This window comes from Rutidosis leptorrhynchoides, chromosome 1 (genome assembly GCF_046630445.1).
Source record: "Rutidosis leptorrhynchoides isolate AG116_Rl617_1_P2 chromosome 1, CSIRO_AGI_Rlap_v1, whole genome shotgun sequence".
In the NCBI taxonomy this organism is placed as follows: Eukaryota; Viridiplantae; Streptophyta; class Magnoliopsida; order Asterales; family Asteraceae; genus Rutidosis; species Rutidosis leptorrhynchoides.
In genome coordinates, this window is record NC_092333.1 from 493,016,501 (window position 1) to 493,038,893 (window position 22,393).

The window sequence follows — 22,393 nt, forward strand, 5'->3', positions numbered from 1 at the left end:
ATAGGTTTATCGTAACAATCATTTCAATATATTAATAGACCACAAGATTTCATAATCATAAACATAATACACTCGCAAGTGTATGTAAAGCATTCTAAGTGGTTGAGCACTTGGTAACCATACTTAACATTTAATCAACGTCGCATATTCCCTTTATTACGAAATCTCACTACACTGTACCAAATGTAGTCACTGAAACGAAGTACTGTGCAACCGTTGAATACTGGTCGTCCAGTCCGGTTGGGGTTGTCAGGCCCGATAGATCTATCAACAGGATTCGCGTTTACAATACCACATGTAAATAGTAGTTACCAAGCTACAGGGAAGTATGCCAGTGGTACAACTCAACGTAGAATATCTTTTTAAGTACTTGTCTATTTCGTAAACATTTATAAAAGCAGCGCATGTATTCTCAGCTCAAAAATATATATTGCAAAAGCAATTAAAAAGGGAGCAAATGAAACTCACCATACTGTATTTTGTAGTAAAAATACATATGACGTCATTTATTAAATGTAGGTTTGGCCTCGGATTCACGAACCTATATCATTTATATATATTAACACATATATTTGTAATCTAACAAATTGATTATATCTTAAATTACATGTTATATATAGTTATTCGTTAAAATGATAGTTTTGATAATAATATTTTACTAATAATAATAATAATAACTTTATTGATAATGATAATACTAATAAAAATGATAATGATAATCTTTAATAATAATAATAATAATAATAATAATAAGTTATTTTATTTTTATAATGAAAACAATAATATTGATAGTAATACTTAATAATAATAATAATAATAATAATAATAATAATAATAATAATAATAATAATAATAATAATAATAATAATAATAATAATAATAATAATAATAATAATAATAATAATAATAATAATAATAATATTGAGAAATAAGTAAACTACCTCAAAGAAGTAGTCCTTAAAAAAATGCCCAAGTCCGGGTTTGAACTCGCGACCTCCAGCTAACCCTATAACAACCTAAACGTTTTCAGTTCATCATCATAAATCGTAACCCTTCTTACCATTATCATATCATTATCTTAAAATCATCATCATCTATCATTATAATCATCTTCATCAATCATTTAACATAATCGTATTTATCACCATTTTGTGCACCTCATCATCATGTTTATCATCGTCATCACCAACACCACTATCCTAACACCTAATCGTTATCATCATCAATCGTATATCATTTTTTTTATAACCCTAATCATCATCTTAATAGCATCTAACTAGCCACTCGATTTACTTATGATACATGTTATTTATTCGTCTCAAGATGATCTCGGCCCAAACTAGGAAACCAAACAACTAACTCGTTTTATTTTCCATTGTCTATTCAAAATTACTCTCTTCACAGTTATCATCTCAATCATCCTAAAATCATTCCATAATCAATACCGTCATTGTCATAATTAGTATCTATACATTTATCTTTATCACCACACCGTATCATCATTCGTTCGTAATTGTAATTCATTTATCATTATCATAACCTCATAACCCCATCATCATTATTAACTCTGTTGGGTCTCGGCCTAGTAACATTAATAAGAACACGGCTCAAGTCTAATGAGCAGGCCCAGTTTCTTTAACAGCCCAATATGATCACACATCATAGTTTTTGGCCCATCTATACTAACCACCGCCCAAATAACAATTAATTAAGTCCCCATATTTAATTAGATCTCGGCCCAAGATGTTATGCGGTGGTCTAACAGTTTAAAAAAATCCCGTGACATATATGATTAATAGGGATTGTGGGGTTCACTGGAAGAATAAAATCAATAAACACATCCTTATCTTCTTGTACAGTTCATCATCCACTATCAACTTTCATTATCATTCAACATATATTTTTGTGGATTTGATAGAAACAGAAATGGAACAGAACTGCAGTAGCAGCTCGATTAAACCAGAAACAGAAGTATACAGCTACAGTTTTCGAGTGTGTGTGTAGGTCTGTTGAACGGAACAGTAACCGGTGAGTATACAGTAACAATTTCAGGTTTGGTGATGGTTTATGGTTTGTTTCAATGGTTGTGAGGTGCACGACAGAAAAGAAGGAAAAATGGATGTTGGTTCGAATAGGAATAGAAAACTGAAGTAATTGCAAGTATGTTTTGTTAGTGTTCATGGTGATCACGAGAAAAAAAAATATATATATATATAGAGAGAGAGAGTAGAGAGAGTAAAATTAGTTCGATGAGGGTATTGGTAGTGGTTGCAGGTGTAGTGTTGGTTGGGTTCCTGGGTTATAATCGAAAACAATTGCGGCTGCAACCAATAAGTCGAATGATAATGATTTGGTGTGATAATTCTGTTCTTGAACCGAAAGTAACCCTAGTTGGACCATGGTTTAATTAGTAGTATTGAACAATAAAAGTTATGGTTTGGTTCCATTATAACTGAACAGAAAACCAAGAATTGTAGCAGTGATACACAAGTAACAGGATGTTTGATGACTGTTGTTGGTGGAGAGCAAAAGAAAGATGATGAGGTGTTGGTTTTATGATATTCGATGGTTGTGGTGATTGAGGTGATGGCGGCTGTCTAATGAGAAGAAGAAGTTATAAGGTGATGGATGGTAGTCCATTGATTATAGAGGAAAGGAAGTAATAAGGAAAAAGAAAGAAAATTGTGGGTTGATCATGAATTGTATATGTTGCAGTGTGTATATGTACCTATATGCCTATATGCAATATGTATGAAATGACCTGTTCATATACATTATAAACGATTCACAATAATTGATTACATTGCGAGGTATTTGACCTCTATATGATACATTTTACAAACATTGCATTCGTTTTTAAAAGACAAAATTTCTTTACATCGAAAATTGACAGGCATGCATACCATTTCATAATATCCACTATCCAACTATAAATTGATTTAATAATAATCCTTGATGAACTCAATGACTCGAATGCAACGTTCTTCGAAATATGCTATGAAAGACTCCAAGTAATATCTTTAAAATGAGCAAATGCACAGCGGAAGATTTCTTTAACACCTGAGAATAAACATGCTTTAAAGTGTCAACCAAAAGGTTGGTGAGTTCATTAGTTTATCATAATCATTTATTTCCATTATTTTAATTGACCACAAGAATTTCATTTCCAGTTCTCATAAATATACGTCCCATGCATAGAGACAAAAATAATCATTCATATGGTGAACACCTGGTAACCTACATTAACTAGATACATATAAGAATATCCCCTATCATTCCGGGATCCTCCTTCGGACATGATATAAATTTCGAAGTACTAAAGCATCCGGTACTTTGGATGGGGTTTGTTAGGCCCAATAGATCTATCTTTAGGATTCGCGTCAATTTGGGGGTCTGTTCCCAAATTCTTAGGCTACCAAGCTAAAAAGGGGCATATTCGGCTTCGATCATTCAACCATATAATGTAGTTTCGATTACTTGTGTCTATTTCGTAAAACATTTATAAAAGCGCATGTATTCTCAGTCCCAAAAATATATATTGCAAAAGCATTTAAAAAGGGAGCAAATGAAACTCACATACTGTATTTCGTAGTAAAAATACATATAACGTCATTGAACAAGTGCAAGGTTGGCCTCGGATTCACGAACCTAAATTAATTATATATAATTATGTGTTGGTCAATATTTGTCTAACAAATTAGGCCAAGTCATAGTGTACCACAATCCTAATGCTCGAGACTAATATGAAAAAGTCAACAAAAGTAAATTTGACTCAAAATAATTTCCAAAAATCTATACATGATTAATATATAGTTTAAATATCGTCGTTTTATATTTTTAAAAGATTTATTAGAGTAAATAATATAATTTATTTATTAATAAATAAAATTTTATATTAAATTTATATAATATAATATACTTTTATATATATTAAGTAATAAACTTTATAGGGTTCATTCAATATCATAAAGATAATATGATAGGTATTATTAAAGTAAGTTATTACACGTAGTAAAATATGTTTGTATCACATATTTATTTGATAAAATAATATCTATAATGATAGTAAGTAAAAGTTGTATTATTTTGTAATAATAATTATTATTATAAAAATATCAATATTTATAATTACTAAGATGACATTATGATAAAACGATAATTCTAATTATGATAACTTTAATATTTACGATAATTTTTAATATTATCTTTAAAATAATAATTCTATTTAAAATAATAATAATAATGATATTTTAAAGTAACAATGACATTTCTATTAAAATGATAATTTTTGTTAAAATGATAGTTTTAATACTAACGATATTTTTAATAATAATAGTAATGATAAAAATAATAAGAACGATAATTTTATCTAAATCAATATCTTATAATATTTTAATTTCATCATGATACTCTTACTCATTATTTCCTAATCATTTCGTTTAATAGCTTTTAATCGTCTTTTATATCGTGTTCATAATAATGATAATAATAGTAATCAAAATAATTAGGTGTTACAAATATTTGTTTTAATTACACTAATATTAATAATGATAGTTACTATAACATTATTAACGATAATACTAATAATTATCTTAATGATAATATAGTAATAATAATAATAACAATAACAATAACCATTTTTAAATAATGATATATATATTAATAATGATAATAATAATAATAATACTAATAATAATAATAATAATAATAATAATTGCATAATAATAATAATACTAATTATAACTTTAACGATAATAACGATAGTAATAATAAAAAAAATAACAATTTTTAATGATAAATCCATTTTATTGATAAAGATAATAATAATGATAATGATAAGATAAAACTAGAACGACGATAAAAACGACGATAATAATAATCATTTTTAATAAAAATATAGATAATTCAATTGATTATAACTTCTAATCCGTTCATCGAAACCATTCGATATCTAAAGGAAAAGTCCTTAATTTTTCGCTAGCTTTCCAAGGACATGCATATCTTATACCTTATCTCAACCGCAAGTGTAACTAATTCAAGATTCAACCTAACCTGTCTAAGGGCAATATCAAAAGTACAAGCATGCATAATCCTAAATACTCGAGCACTAGTCAGGGATACACTATTAGTATGTAAAAGTTAAATTATGAGTACTCACGTGTCAATATTGAGATTCAATATTGCAGGAAAGGTACGTAGACGCAACGGAAATGATAAACACTATATTGACCTCACGAGCATACCCATGAACCATACTCAATCACCTCCATAGCTATAACCCATAATTTCCTTAATCCTATCCTACTCGAAAAACAATTTCGAAATCACTCGGACAGCACTCCGTCGTAATATTTTATGTATACTAATAATATCTTGAAATAATACGGAGTAAATATATATATGTAAATCGATTGAGAGAGTTTAGAGAAAAATATTTTCAAGTTTATATGAAATAATGAAACCTATTGAATTCTATTTATAATAGATTTTTGAATTATTAAAGTGAATTATTAAAGTATGAATTATTAAAGTGAATTATTAAAGTATGAATTATTAAAGTGAATTATTAAAGTATGAATTATTAAAGTGAATTATTAAGGTATAAATTATTAAAGTATGAATTATTAAAGTGAATTATTAAAGTTAAAGTAAAGTAAAAATAAAGTAAAGGTAAAGTTTAAGTATAGTAAAAGTATAAAACTATATACGTATAATACGCGTATAAATATATATAATATTAATTTAAATCGTTATATATATTTAATAAAATAAAATATAAATATCGTTATCTTTATCATACTAGTTAAGTAATGAGTTGTCAAAAGTGGTTCTAGATATTTATAAAAGTTATATACATTTTAATAATAAAGTTCTTTTTAAACTGAAAACGTTTTTGTACGTTTGAAACTAAATAGATCAATCGAGTCTTTATGAGATTCAATCTTCCACTATCCTTTGTCTAGTTCTCAATGATTGACAATTTGTTCTTATTTATAAATCACTTTACCATTTTCTGAATATTGTTAAAATGAAAAGATTTCTCAAATCAACGCGGGCCTTTCAACAGAGACTTGTAATCATAATTCAATATATCTGATAATTCAATCATTTGATCTTATCTTCTAATTTCATTGATAAATATTTTGAAACAGATACAATCATATAAAGTATTTAATCTAATATTTTGGTTACGTTTCAAGTTATAATATATATACACATATACATATATAATCATATTCGTTTAATGGTTCGTGAATCGTTGGAACTTGGTCGAGGTTGAATGAATGTATGAACATAGTTTAAAATTCTTGAAATTTAACTTAACAAATATTGCTTATCGTGTCGGAAACATATAAAGATTAAAGTTTAAATTTGGTTGGAAATTTCCGGGTTGTCACAGTACCTACCCGTTAAAGAAATTTCGTCCCGAAATTTGAGTGGAAAGGTCGTGAATGATAATAAGTATGTTTTCATGATGCATACGGGCTGAAAATTAGAGTTTTATCATCAGCAAATAATTTGGATAAACAATCCATTTATATGAAGAGTACGAATGAAGCTAACATAGAAGAGTGAAATGAGTAAGTGTAGATTCATCTTATCATTTGACGTAGATATGATTGATTCCCAGATTTCAAGGGATTTGAAGAAAATCTTCTTAATAAGATTTGACTCTCCGGTAAACAAGGGAATTAGGATCCGCTTTAAATGCGATCGTCCATTTTAATTGTTCTGTCGGAGATTTTCTTATAAATTTACCTCATTCGTTTCCTTACAACTCACACCTTCTGTTGATGCATTTTATGCAAGTCCTTAGACATCTACCCACATCCATTGCAGGTACATCAGTTTATAGGCCACCATGATTGCTCGTTATTATCCTATCCGTGTTTGTATGTGGTTACAGGAACTGCAGGAACGAGATTTAGATGTTTGACTATGTTAGACTTAGTCAGACGTACGAGTGAAGCCTCACTAGTACGACTGACAGGCTCATACGCACGGTTGATGCTGAGCTAAGTCACAATTACAACCTAAATGAGAAGACACGAGTGAGTGATCACCCGTACGGCTGATGAAGCCAATTCGTACGTGTGATGAATGAATCGTATGGGTGAGTCAACAGCAGGGGTATATAAAGTCTTATGTTCTTCATTTTAGGTTAAGCCTCTCATTTGTTACACACACTCAGATCTAGTGAGCTCCTCCGATTCTCTCTCAGTCCAAATCACCCAGGTGGTGAATAATAGCTCTAGGTGTTGATCTAATCACACTTGATTTAGTTGTGGTTTGACTAAATTAATCAAAAAAAAAAAAACTTAACCTATTCACTAGAGGGTTTGATTCATTGTTCCGCCATTGTGTGAGTTAACTCTGTTGATTTCTAAGTTCCTAGTCATGTTTCATCACCTTCTATTCTTTCTCCCTCAACTCATATTTTAAAGTATTCATCAATATGCTCCATCCAGTTCTGATTCTCGATATACTTCTAACTTTCATATCGGTCATTCTTCTTTTTCATCTACCGCCGGAAGAATCTATTTACTTCTACTATACTCTTGGGTTTATAGTGTTTCTAGTTCTCCCGTGTCTTTATATGCATCGTTATATATGGTTTATAATTTCTGGTTTGTCGTTGGGCTTTATATGTTCCCTTATATTTCAAAGTCTTTGCTTCTGTCTTCTATAATCATTATCATTCACAGTTAATGCTCTCTTTTATTTGCTGCAATTTATACCCCAATTTCTATTTCGGAGTTTTGTCCTTTCGTTTCTTCTTCTTGCGATTAAGCACCGCTTGTAATGGTCCAGAATTCACAGATATGAATTTCGGAATGAACATTGTTAATGTTCTAGGAAGGAAATTGTGATGGCACGATCTTGACTTGTCAAATTACTAGAATACCTTGGAAAAGGCCGAATCATCAAGAAATATTTTCTTGATATTTTAGAGGTTAAATAGAATACAAGAGTCGTATAACATGGCATATGATAATGTTATGATCTGTGAATCATCACGTTCCATTTAGAAACTCAGCATGACTTACTGTAATATAATCACATTGATCAAGTGTCATTATATTATACTAATTCATGCTTCAGTTCCCAACATTACTTCAAAATATTCCTATTTTAAAATTGAATGTTTCAGAATTTTGAAACTAAAATAGTTTCTTTTATGATGTAATACAAATAGCGCGAAGAGGTAAATGATTTCAAATAAGAAAAATTAAGAAAATATCTTCAGAAATATGGAGGATATTTATAATGAAAGATATGATAATATTTTAGAATTTCTAATATCAGAGGATGATGAAGAATATTGTCCGCAGGGGTTTAGAGTCAGGAGCAAGGTATTCGTTAATGACTTCAGCAGGTACTGAATCATTTGGATCCTTTGAAGTCAGGTTCAGTCTTTGTAATTTGTCCACAGCCTCCTTCCTACTTTGCTCAATCCATTTTCCAGTTCCAAAACTTCTCTTTTTCTGCGCTTTGCCAACACACTTCATCATTATCATCCAGCTTTTACCATTTAAAGTCGTTTATAGTTTTTGCTGCTTCATCAGCATTTTTTTTTCCATTTTCAGAGAACCAATTCGTAGTTCGGAGTGTTTTTCAGAAACTTCACATTCAAATTAAGTCCAGAAGATAGACGTTATATATACACATATAACTGTTGGCGTAAACATCCTGCGAGATTTCAAAATACTGATTGCTAATTCCCAATGATTCGTATGGCAATTCTCATTACAAGATGCGAATGAGTAAATGATGGAGTTTCAATGAATAATTATAATGACTTTTTGGAGAGGCTAAAGTCAAAGGGTAATGAAGTTGTTGGTACATCTGCTAATAATGTGGTGGAATGTAAAAGGTTCCCTGGTAACGAAGGTGTATATCTCAAGGTTATAATAAGGTTAGTCTGACTGAAAAGTTGAAGTTGACTTGCTGGAGCTGTGACAAAACTGGCTACTTTGAATAGGAGTCGCAAAGTTATTTTTGCTAATAAATGCCAAAGAATCTGACGCGGATACGTTGTTTAAACTTTTATTTGGTTTCAAGAGTTTTTCGGGTACATAACTGTGGGTAACATGTGGTTGGATCATCATCTCGATTGCTCATCATTCAAAGTGTCTTCAGAAATTTTTGAAGGGTTTGAACACAGATTGTAATCGTTAACATACATTTGATGTTCTAACACAGTTTTGAAGTCAAAATATAGCTTGTGAAAGATGTTAGGATCTAAGAGTGATGATTTTGGTCATATCTCAAGTTGAATTTTGAGATTTCAAAATCAGAATATGTAATTAAATTTTGAATGAGTATGGTTGTTTTGATTTCTATAAAAGATTGTATATTGTTGTGAAAGTAGGGAGTATAATGGATGATTTGCTGAATCAGATTCGAAGAATGTTACATATTACTTGTGAATTTATATATCTCTCGGGTATTACCTACCCGTTAAAAAAAATTCACAATTAATATTTTGTACAAAAGAATTTTATTACAGTCTTTATGAAAATATATATATGTATATTTTCTTCAGATGTAACATAGATTTAATGAGTTAATGTTAAATTAAACTCATTTGATTTACGGTTGAAACTAGAATTGAATAATCCCTAAAGGCTTTAAAAAGTACATAACTTTTACGCAGTATTTCTTTAATAACATTGAAATTATGAATCAATACTTCGTTATTTGTTGATGTATGATGTTCGGTTCGTGGAATTCTTGTGAATTTCGCAAAGTACGAATGATGTTATCTGAAAAGTTTCGGGTACATCGATGATGAAAGTGTAAAATCAAATATATACTTGATTTATTATGAATTGGAATTTGTTGAATTGCGACAGAGATTGTAGTTAACACTGGTTAAGTTGCGACCGAAGGACGTACATTATTGCATATTTGTAATATGAATTAACCGAGTAGTTAAGATTCACACACAATAGCTTAGCACAGAAAGATTTATTTCAAAATATATATATATATATAATATATATAATATACATATAATTTCTTCAGAGGGAATGAGTTAATTCTTCATAACTCGTTGATACAATATACACGTTATTGATTCGTAATGATGTCCATAGTGATTCTTGAACTGACGGAGTTTGTGATGTTATCGGTGTTATTGATTCGGATGTTGACTGTACTGACGATGCTGGTAACGCTGACGGTACTGTTGATGCTGTTGGTTAAGCAAGTTTAGCTTGTTAATCACACACTATTTTTGTCAGGGTTTCTACTCTTCCTTCTATCATTTTGGTTCGCTTAACTGATTTATGGTTAGGGCAAGATTAGATAATCTCTAAGACTTTAGAGATTACATAATCGCCGCGGAATGTTTCTCCAATGAAGTTATGAATTAATACTTCGTCAGTTATTGTTGTTGGTACTCCTTGGTATCTATGGTGCGTATGACGTTGATGCTCGTGGGACAGATTGTGAAGTTGAGGTTTACGATGCGGTTGTGGTTGGAGGTGGTAATGGTACTGTTGGCGTTGATGATGGTGGTACTGGTTATGCTGCTGATGCTGCTGCTGGTGTTTGTAATCTCTGCACCATATTCTCCAAAGCCACTACCCGAGCGCGAAGCTCGTTGACTTCTTCTATTACACCGGGGTGATTGTCGGTTCGGACGAGCGGATAAATAAAATCTAAAATTTGATGTAATATATAATCGTGACGAGATACTCTGGAAATGAGCGAGAAAATGTTGTTTCGGACAGGTTCGCCGGTAAGTGCTTCAGGTTCTTCGTCAAGAGGGCAATGTGGTGGATGGAAGGGATCACCTTCTTCTTGTCTCCAATGATTGAGGAGGCTACGAACCCATCCCCAATTCATCCAGAATAGGTGATGACTGATTGGTTGATCTATTCCGGTCACACTGCTTTCGGAGCTTGAATGGGATTCCATTTCGGAATCCGAGTGATTTGAACTGATGACGAATTCCATTTCGTACGATTGGATAAAGGATTTTTTTTTTTGATATGAAATGATTTTGGCTAACGGATGGTATTCTAATTACATAGAATATATATATATATATATATATATATATATATATATATATATATATATATATATATATATATATATATATAGATCAAAAGATTTCGTAGATTACGGAGGACTTTGCGAGATATGTCAGGCAAAGTTTAAAGTAATAGATACGATAAGATATGATTTAGCAGATATGCTAAGATATGAATTTTTGTCTATACACTATTCATGTAATCAATGCAGCAAGACGTGTCTTACACTAAAAATGATAAGCAGGTAATTTCCTGAAATGATAAGTAGTTAATTTTCGACACAAAATGATAAGCAAAACTTTTGACATGCAGACACGGTCGAAGTCCAGACTCACTAATGCATCCTATCGACTTATTAGTTAGACACACTAATGCAGACCTGGTTCGCTAAGACCGCCGCTCTGATACCAACTGAAATGACCCGTTCATATACATTATAAACGATTCACAATAATTGATTACATTGCGAGGTATTTGACCTCTATATGATACATTTTACAAACATTGCATTCGTTTTTAAAAGACAAAATTTCTTTACATCGAAAATTGACAGGCATGCATACCATTTCATAATATCCACTATCCAACTATAAATTGATTTAATAATAATCCTTGATGAACTCAATGACTCGAATGCAACGTTCTTCGAAATATGCTATGAAAGACTCCAAGTAATATCTTTAAAATGAGCAAATGCACAGCGGAAGATTTCTTTAACACCTGAGAATAAACATGCTTTAAAGTGTCAACCAAAAGGTTGGTGAGTTCATTAGTTTATCATAATCATTTATTTCCATTATTTTAATAGACCACAAGAATTTCATTTCCAGTTCTCATAAATATACGTCCCATGCATAGAGACAAAAATAATCATTCATATGGTGAACACCTGGTAACCGACATTAACTAGATACATATAAGAATATCCCCTATCATTCCGGGATCCTCCTTCGGACATGATATAAATTTCGAAGTACTAAAGCATCCGGTACTTTGGATGGGGTTTGTTAGGCCCAATAGATCTATCTTTAGGATTCGCGTCAATTTGGGGGTCTGTTCCCAAATTCTTAGGCTACCAAGCTAAAAAGGGGCATATTCGGCTTCGATCATTCAACCATATAATGTAGTTTCGATTACTTGTGTCTATTTCGTAAAACATTTATAAAAGCGCATGTATTCTCAGTCCCAAAAATATATATTGCAAAAGCATTTAAAAAGGGAGCAAATGAAACTCACATACTGTATTTCGTAGTAAAAATACATATAACGTCATTGAACAAGTGCAAGGTTGGCCTCGGATTCACGAACCTAAATTAATTATATATAATTATGTGTTGGTCAATATTTGTCTAACAAATTAGGCCAAGTCATAGTGTACCACAATCCTAATGCTCGAGACTAATATGAAAAAGTCAACAAAAGTAAATTTGACTCAAAATAATTTCCAAAAATCTATACATGATTAATATATAGTTTAAATATCGTCGTTTTATATTTTTAAAAGATTTATTAGAGTAAATAATATAATTTATTTATTAATAAATAAAATTTTATATTAAATTTATATAATATAATATACTTTTATATATATTAAGTAATAAACTTTATAGGGTTCATTCAATATCATAAAGATAATATGATAGGTATTATTAAAGTAAGTTATTACACGTAGTAAAATATGTTTGTATCACATATTTATTTGATAAAATAATATCTATAATGATAGTAAGTAAAAGTTGTATTATTTTGTAATAATAATTATTATTATAAAAATATCAATATTTATAATTACTAAGATGACATTATGATAAAACGATAATTCTAATTATGATAACTTTAATATTTACGATAATTTTTAATATTATCTTTAAAATAATAATTCTATTTAAAATAATAATAATAATGATATTTTAAAGTAACAATGACATTTCTATTAAAATGATAATTTTTGTTAAAATGATAGTTTTAATACTAACGATATTTTTAATAATAATAGTAATGATAAAAATAATAAGAACGATAATTTTATCTAAATCAATATCTTATAATATTTTAATTTCATCATGATACTCTTACTCATTATTTCCTAATCATTTCATTTAATAGCTTTTAATCGTCTTTTATATCGTGTTCATAATAATGATAATAATAGTAATCAAAATAATTAGGTGTTACAAATATTTGTTTTAATTACACTAATATTAATAATGATAGTTACTATAACATTATTAACGATAATACTAATAATTATCTTAATGATAATATAGTAATAATAATAATAACAATAACAATAACTATTTTTAAATAATGATATATATATTAATAATGATAATAATAATAATAATACTAATAATAATAATAATAATAATAATTGCATAATAATAATAATACTAATTATAACTTTAACGATAATAACGATAGTAATAATAAAAAAAATAACAATTTTTAATGATAAATCCATTTTATTGATAAAGATAATAATAATGATAATGATAAGATAAAACTAGAACGACGATAAAAACGACGATAATAATAATCATTTTTAATAAAAATATAGAAAATTCAATTGATTATAACTTCTAATCCGTTCATCGAAACCATTCGATATCTAAAGGAAAAGTCCTTAATTTTTCGCTAGCTTTCCAAGGACATGCATATCTTATACCTTATCTCAACCGCAAGTGTAACTAATTCAAGATTCAACCTAACCTGTCTAAGGGCAATATCAAAAGTACAAGCATGCATAATCCTAAATACTCGAGCACTAGTCAGGGATACACTATTAGTATGTAAAAGTTAAATTATGAGTACTCACGTGTCAATATTGAGATTCAATATTGCAGGAAAGGTACGTAGACGCAACAGAAATGATAAACACTATATTGACCTCACGAGCATACCCATGAACCATACTCAATCACCTCCATAGCTATAACCCATAATTTCCTTAATCCTATCCTACTCGAAAAACAATTTCGAAATCACTCGGACAGCACTCCGTCGTAATATTTTATGTATACTAATAATATCTTGAAATAATACGGAGTAAATATATATATGTAAATCGATTGAGAGAGTTTAGAGAAAAATATTTTCAAGTTTATATGAAATAATGAAACCTATTGAATTCTATTTATAATAGATTTTTGAATTATTAAAGTGAATTATTAAAGTATGAATTATTAAAGTGAATTATTAAAGTATGAATTATTAAAGTGAATTATTAAAGTATGAATTATTAAAGTGAATTATTAAGGTATGAATTATTAAAGTAAATTATTAAAGTATGAATTATTAAAGTGAATTATTAAAGTTAAAGTAAAGTAAAAATAAAGTAAAGGTAAAGTTACAGTATAGTAAAAGTATAAAACTATATACGTATAATACGCGTATAAATATATATAATATTAATTTAAATCGTTATATATATTTAATAAAATAAAATATAAATATCGTTATCTTTATCATACTAGTTAAGTAATGAGTTGTCAAAAGTGGTTCTAGATATTTATAAAAGTTATATACATTTTAATAATAAAGTTCTTTTTAAACTGAAAACGTTTTTGTACGTTTGAAACTAAATAGATCAATCGAGTCTTTATGAGATTCAATCTTCCACTATCCTTTGTCTAGTTCTCAATGATTGACAATTTGTTCTTATTTATAAATCACTTTACCATTTTCTGAATATTGTTAAAATGAAAAGATTTCTCAAATCAACGCGGGCCTTTCAACAGAGACTTGTAATCATAATTCAATATATCTGATAATTCAATCATTTGATCTTATCTTCTAATTTCATTGATAAATATTTTGAAACAGATACAATCATATAAAGTATTTAATCTAATATTTTGTTTACGTTTCAAGTTATAATATATATACACATATACATATATAATCATATTCGTTTAATGGTTCGTGAATCGTTGGAACTTGGTCGAGGTTGAATGAATGTATGAACATAGTTTAAAATTCTTGAAATTTAACTTAACAAATATTGCTTATCGTGTCGGAAACATATAAAGATTAAAGTTTAAATTTGGTTGGAAATTTCCGGGTTGTCACAATGTATATATATAAATAATCCATATATGATTGTAGTGGGGTTAGGTTAAATGATTCTTTGATCCAAAATGAAAACAACAAACGTAATTATAATTGATGACAAAATTTACTGTAGCAGAAGAAAATAAGGGTTGTGGGGTTTGTTGAGAAGAATGGTGATGATTGAGATAGGAAACTGAAACAAGAAATGTGTTTTGGATTTTGGTTATTATCCTATGCATTAAGTGATTGAAATCTAATACAGTGAAAGTTTATAATATGAATTGATCGATTTTGAAAATGAAAAATGAATGAGTGAACTGTGAAAATAAATATATCACTTGAAATGTTTTATTGGACTACAATGATTGGATTATGTGTCATGAATATAAATCACTGATTGTTTTTATCTATCTTCTTCCATATTAATAAATAAGGATTTGATATAACATTAAAATGATAGGGTAGTCGAACAAGTTGTGTGATCTTTTATGACAACTTTTGTATAACAAGTTGTGTACTCATTTCATATAAAAACAACAATAACAATTACATATTAAATAACATATTCCCAATAACTCTTATTATATTTTATTTTATTTTAAATTACAATTCAAATTATTATTATATATATGTATATATATATATATGCATCTATTTACAAATAGTTATTCGTGAATCGTCAGGAATGGTCGAAGGTCAATTAAATATATGAAACAGTTCAAAAGTTTTGAGATTCAACCTAACAAACTTTGCTTATTGTGTCAAAATTATTAAATCGTATCGAGAGTTTGATTTAAAATTAGTCGAAATTTTCCGGGTCGTGACAGTACCTACCCGTTAAAGAAATTTCGTCCCGAAATTTGAGTGAGGTCGTCATGGCTAACAATAAAAATGTTTTCATGACGATTATGAGTTGATAAAATAGAATTTTATTTCCGTTGCGTAATATAGATAAGATAATTCGATCATGCAAAGAGTATGAATGAAGCTATCACAAAAGAGTGAAATTTGAAATCAAAGATTCGTCTCAACTTTTGACGTAGTCACGGTTGATTTTCGAAATTCAAGGAATTTAAGGAAATCTTTTAATCAGAAAGAAAATGTAATAGCACGATTTATTAAAAATTTATTGGAATTACGGAAGAACAGAAATATCAAAGGAAATATTTCCTTGATATGCTTAGATGTGACGACCCGAAAATTTCTGACTAAATTTAAACTTTATCTTTATATTATTCTGACACGATAAGCAATGTTTGTTAAGTTAAATCTCAAGGATTTTAAACTATGTTTATACATTCATTTAAACCTCGACCAAATTCCAATGATTCACGAACCATTAAATGAACATATATGAATATGTATGTATATGTGTATATGTTATAAATTGAAAATGTCAACAAAGTATTTAAAAGTATAATGCTTTATATGAACGTATTTGTTTCAATATGATTATCGACGAAATTAAAAAAAATATATATTAAATGATTGAATTATCAGAAACATTGAATTATGATTACAAGTCTCTGTTGAGAGGTCCACTATGATTTGAGAAATCTATTCCTCTTAACGATATTCGGAATAATTTGTAAAGCTATTTATAAATAAAAATAAAAAGTGTCATTTACGAAAGTTAGACAAAAGCTAGTGGAGAATTGGTTTCCATAATATTCTATTAATCTATTTTCAAACGTACAAAAACGTTTTCAGTTTAAAAAGAACTTTATTATTAAAACGTATATAACTTTTATAAATATCTAGAATCACTTTTGACAACTCATTAACCAGTATAATAAATATAACGATATTTATATTTTATTTCATTAAATATATATAACGATTTAAATTAATATTATATATATTTATACACGTATTATACATACATAGTTTTTATACTTTTACTATACTTTAACTTTACCTTTACTTTACTTTTACTTTACTTTAACTTTAATAATTCACTTTAATAATTCACTTTAATAATTCATACTTTAATAATTCACTTTAATAATTCATACTTTAATAATTCACTTTAATAATTCATACTTTAATAATTCACTTTAATAATTCAAAAATCTATTATAAATAGAATTCAATAGATTTCCTTATTTCATAGAAACTTGAAAATATATTTTTCTAAACTCTCTCAATCGATTTACATATATATATATATATATATATATATATATATATTTGCTCTATATTATTTCAAGATATTATTAGTATACATAAAATATTACGACGGAGTGATGTCCGAGTGATTTCAAAATAGTTTTTTGAATGAGTCGAAGCTAAGGAAATTATGGGTTATAGCTATGGAGGTGATGGGTATGGTTCATGGGTATGCTCGTGAGGTCAATCTAGTGTTTATCATCTCCGTTGCGTCTACGTACTTTCCTGCAATATTGAATCTCAATATTGATACGTGAGCACTCATAACTTAACTTTTATATATCAATAGTGTATTCCTGACTAGTGCTCGAGTATATAGGATTATGCATGCTTGTACATTCGATATTATCCTTAGATAGGTTTGTTGAATCCTGAATTAGATACATATGCTACTGAGATAGGGTATATGATATGCATGTCATTGGAAAGCTAGTGAAAAATTAAGAACTTTTCATTTAGATATCGAATGGTTTCGATGAACGGATTTGAAGTTATAGTCAACCGAATTTTAGTATTATTGTTAAAATGATTTTTATTACTATCGTCGTTATTATTTTAATAGAAATATCATTGTTATTATAAAATATCATTATTACTATTATATTAGTATTATCATTTTATCATAATAACATTTTTAGTAAATATAAATATTGTTATTTTTTTTATAGAATAATAATAATTATTATTACAAAATAATATAACTTTTACTTATTATTATTATGATCAATATTATTTTATCAAATAAATAGGGGATACAAAGATATTTTTCACCACGCGTAATATAATTACATTAATAATACTTACCACTATAGTTTTAAGATATTAAGTGAACTTTATAAATTTTACTACTTAAGATATATAAAAGTATATTTTATCATATATAAACGTTAATATAAATTTATATCAATAAATGACTTTTATTATTATAAAATCTAATAAATATATTTAAACATATAAAACGACTATAGTTAAGTTATATAATAAACACGTATAAATTTTAGAAGTCATTTTCGGTCACGTTGACTTTTGTTGACTTTTGCATATTAGTCTCGAGCATTAGGATTGTGGTACACTATGACTTGACCAAAAATTGTTAGACAAATATTGACCAACATATAAATATATATAACTAATATAGGTTCGTGAATCCGAGGCCAACCTTGCACTTGTTAAATGACGTTATATGTATTTTTACTACGAAATACAGTATGGTGAGTTTCATTTGCTCCCTTTTATATATATTTTTGGGACTGAGAATACATGCGCTGTTTTTATTAATGTTTTACTAAATAGGCACAAGTACTAAAACTAATTCTACGTGGGTTTAAACCAGAAATATACCCTTAGCTTGGTAACATTAAACTACTTGTCTATGTACGGTAGGCGCGAATCCTAAAGATAGATCTATTGGGCCTGACAAACCCCATCCTGACTATGGGATGCTTTAGTACTTCGAGGTTATTTTAAACACACCTGATCTGGTGTACTTCAGAGGGTAAAACATGAACGTTAAGGCTTTTTACCGGGTGCCTACAACTTATAGAATACTTTTATACACTTGCGAGTGTACATATATTTATAAACGGAAATCTTGTGGTCTATTAATATATTGAAATGATTGTTATGATAAACCTATGAACTCACCAACCTTTTGGTTGACACTTTAAAGAATGTTTATTCTCAGGTATTAAAGAAATCTTCCGCTGTGCATTAGCTCATTTTAAGGATATTACTTGGAGTCATTCATGGCATATTTTGAAAGACGTTGCATTCGAGTCATTGAGTTCATCAAGATTATTATTATGTCAATTATAGTTGGATGTATTATGAAATGGTGTGCATGCCGTCAACTTTCGTTGTAAAGAAAGTTTGTCTTTTAAAAACGAATGCAATGTTTGTAAAATGTATCATATAGAGGTCAAATACCTCGCGATGTAATCAACTATTGTGAATCGTTTATAATGTATATGAACGGGTCCTTTCAGTTGGTATCAGAGCGGTGGTCTTAGCGAACCAGGTCTGCATTAGTGTGTCTAACTGATAGTCGTTAGGATGCATTAGTGAGTCTGGACTTCGACCGTGTCTGCAAGTTAAAAGTTTTGCTCATCATTTTTGTCAGAAATTACCTGCTTATTATTCTTAGTCTAGACACATCTTATTGCATTGATTGCATTAATAGTGTATAGACAAAATTCATATCTTAGCGTATCTGCTAATTCATATCTTAGCGTATCTGTTACTGTAAACTTTGCCTGACATATTCCGTAAATTCCTCCGTAATCTACGAAACCTTTTGCTCTATGTAATTAGAATACCACCCGATAGCCGGAAAATCATTTCATATCGAAAAATTCTTTATTCAATCGTTCGAAATGGAATTCGTCATTAGTTCAAGTCCCTCGGATTCCAAAATGGAATCCCACTCAAGTTCCGAAAGCAGTGTGACCGGAATGGATCAACCAATTAGTCATCATCTATTCTGGATGAATTGGGGATGGGTTCGTAGCCTCCTTAATCATTGGAGACAAGAAGAAGGTGATCCCTTCCATCCACCACATTGCCCTCTTGGCGAAGAACCTGAAGCACTTACCGGCGAACCTATCCGAAACACCATTTTCACTCTTATTTCTAGAGTATCTCATTACGATTACATACTACACCAAATTCTAGATTTTATTTATCCACTCGTCCGAACCGACAATCACCTCGGTGTAATAGAAGAAGTCAACGAGCTTCGCGCGGGAGAATATGGTGCAAAGGTTACAAACACCAGCAGCAGCAGCATAAACAGTACCACCATCAGCAACACCAACAGTACCATCACCACCACCAACAACAACATCCACATCCCACACCGCAACATCACAATCTGTATCTCAAACATCAACATCATACGCCCTGTAAATATCCAGGAATATCAACAACAACAACAAACGATGAAGTATTAATTCATAAACTTCATTGAAGAGATATCTCTGCGGCAGTTATGTAATCTCCTAAATCTTAGAGATTATTTAATTCTGACCGTAAATCGGATGAGTGAACGGAGATGGTAGAGTAGAAACTTTGATCAAAAATGGTGTACGATTTACAAGCTAGAATTGTTTTACCAACAGCATCAACAGGACCGTAGCATCATCAACACAGTCAGTGCCGTCAGTATCGTCAGAATCAACAGCACCTGTAACATCACAAACTCTGTCAGTTCAAGAATCATTGTGGACATCATTACGAATCAACAACAAATATATTGTATCAACGAGTTATGAAGTATTAACTCATTTCCAATCGAAAGATTTATATGTATAAATTTTTAAACCATAATAAATCTTCCCGTACTAAGCTATTATGTGTGAATCTTAACTACTCAGTTAATTCATATTACAAATATGCAATGATGTACGTCCTTCGTCCGCAACTTAATCATCGTTAATTACAATCTCTGTCTCAATTCAATAAAAATCCAATTCATAATAAATCAAGTGTATTATTCGAATATATGTTTGATTTTACACTTTCATCATCGATGTACTCGAAACTTTTCAAATAACATCATTCGTACCTTGCGAAGTTCACAAGAATTTCACGAAAACCAACAAATAACAAAGTAATAATTCATAATTTCAATATTATTGAAGAAATACTTATGCAATTTATAAATTTTTAGGGATTACTCAATTCTAGTTCCAACCATAAAACAAATGAGTTTAATTTAATATTAACTAATTAAATCTATATTACATCTAAAGAAAATATACACATATATTTTCATAAAGACTGTAATAAACTTCTTTTGTACAAAATATTAATTGTGAAAAGTTTTTTAACGGGTAGGTAATACCCGAGAGATATATAAATTCACAATTAATATATTACATTTTTCGAAACTGATTCAGCAATCATCAACTATACTCCCTACTTTCACAACAATATCCATTCTTTCATATAAATCAAAACAATCATACTCATTCAAATTCAATTACATATTCTGATTTTGAAATCGCATAATTCAATTCGAAATATAACCAGTATCATCACTCTTAGATTCCTATATCTTTCAAAGCTATACTTTGACTTCAAAACTGTGTTAGAACATCATATGTATTAACGATTACAATATGTTCTCAAACCCTTCGAAATTCCTGAAGACACTTCAACTAAGGAACAATCGAGATGATGATCCAACCACATGTTACCCACAATTAAACACCTGAAAAACTCTCAAAACCCAAGTCATAGTTCGACACGTATCCGTATTAGACCCTTTGGCATTTACTAGCTAAAATAACTTTTCAATTCCGTTTCAAAATAGACAGTTTTGTCACAGCTCCAGCAAGTCAACTTCGACTTCTCAATCAAAACAGTCTTATTATAACCTCGATAGATACGTTGCCCTTTCGCCAACGTTACCAGGGAATCGTTTATATTCACCACATTAGCAATAAACTTACCAACAACTTCACTGATCTTTGACTTTCCAAAAAAAAAAAAAAATCATTATAATTATCGAAACCCTATCATATACTCATTCGTACCATATAACAAGAATTGTCATACCAATTATTGAGAATCAGCAATCAGTATTTTGAAACCTCGCAGCATGTCTACATCAACAATTACATATACACACAACGTCGACCTCCAAGACTTACATTCTTTGAATGAGAAATTTCTGAAAAACACCCTAAACTGCGAACCAGTTCTCGAAATTTTGAAAAATGCTGATGAAGCAGCAAAAACTGTAAACGACCTTAACAGTAAAAAGTTTGATGACAAAGAACAGTAAGGTGGTAAAGCTGAGAAAAAGAGAAGGTTTGGAACTGGAAAACGGATTGAACAGACTATGAAGGAGGCTGTGGACAAATCTCAAAGACTAAATCTGCCTTCAAAGAATCCAAATGATTCAGTGCCTGCTAAAGTCATTAACGAATACCTTACTCTTTATTCTAAACCTTTACAGACAAATCTTCATCATCATCCATCAATATTAGAAATTCTAAGATATTATCATATCTTTCATTATAAATATCCGCGATATTTCTGAAGATATTTTCACAACTAATCTTATCTGAAGTCATTTATCTCTTTGCGCTATCAGTGTTACATCATATAAGAAACTATTAGTTTCT